This window comes from Talpa occidentalis, unplaced genomic scaffold (assembly GCF_014898055.3).
Source record: "Talpa occidentalis isolate TD23 unplaced genomic scaffold, MPIMG_talOcc4v2.1 talOcc4.16, whole genome shotgun sequence".
In the NCBI taxonomy this organism is placed as follows: Eukaryota; Metazoa; Chordata; class Mammalia; order Eulipotyphla; family Talpidae; genus Talpa; species Talpa occidentalis.
Window position 1 is genome coordinate 24,498,879 of NW_023601653.1, and position 1,008 is coordinate 24,499,886.

The 1,008-nt window shown below is 34.1% G+C and overlaps 1 non-coding gene across 1 annotated transcript; it reads right to left on the reverse strand.

The window, feature by feature from the left end:
• Positions 1–289: 289 nt before the first annotated feature.
• Positions 290–393, reverse strand: LOC119248523 (small nucleolar RNA U13). The gene has a single exon (XR_005125953.1). It is a non-coding gene; the product is annotated as a small nucleolar RNA U13 (small nucleolar RNA).
• Positions 394–1,008: the final 615 nt, after the last annotated feature.

Consider the following 1,008-nt stretch of genomic DNA (forward strand, 5'->3'; position numbering starts at 1 on the left):
CTGATCTCTGTAAGGTTAATAATGATGCTTGATTTACTTCAGTGACTTTCCCATTTCAATGACTAAACCTTCCTATGCTATCACAGTTTCGTCAATAATAAATGATGATGATTAAATATTTTAACATATCAGATATCCTTCAAATAGCTTCTCAGACAACATCTTTCCTTGACCCTCACAAAGAGGTGTAAAAAAAGAAAAAGCTATTAACACTATGTTGAAATTGGCCTATAAAACACACAGCCATTTACATAGTGCATAAGTAGTAGAGCTAATTTTTTTTTTTTCACGTCAGAAGGGTAATGCGCTGACATCGTAACAAGGTTTAAGGGAGGCACATCTTACACAGCTGTGTGAACACCCAATCATCATGCTTATGAACCGAAAAAGGATCTAGAGCTAAGTTTTAAGACCATACAAGAATAGACACATTTCACTCCATAATTTAAATTTCAATTAAGCTCTTATTTTAGGAACCACACACTATAATTTCAGGTTGCCCCAAGTATCAACTGGTTGCCAAAATATTTCCATTGAACCATCTAAGCAGAATTGATAATTCATCTTTTTAAAATTTTATATATGTATATTTAACACCTATTATGTGCTGGTTACTCTCCCACACAGGCAGACAAGAATTTTGTCCTAATGAAGTTTATAATTAGAAAGAGTAAAGATCGAAAAATAAATGCCCAAAATCATTTCAGAGAAAGTATTGTAATAAAGATTTTACTGGCCTTTGCCTTAGTTCCTGGGAGATAATTTCTAAATTCATGGAATTTCCTGAATGATGGAAGTGTCTTTGTCATTCATGGTGGATCCTGAGAGTTTATGCCAGCAAGATTTTTATGATGGACCTCTAAATAATTTGCTAAAATGAGAAGCCTCAAGATAAGAGCTGACCATACCAGAAAGACTATGATTAAAAGGTTTGGTTTTGAGCCGAGTGACAAAAGTTGATCTCTGAGAAGAGGGGAATTAGAAATTGATTTTAGCCACATGGCCAGT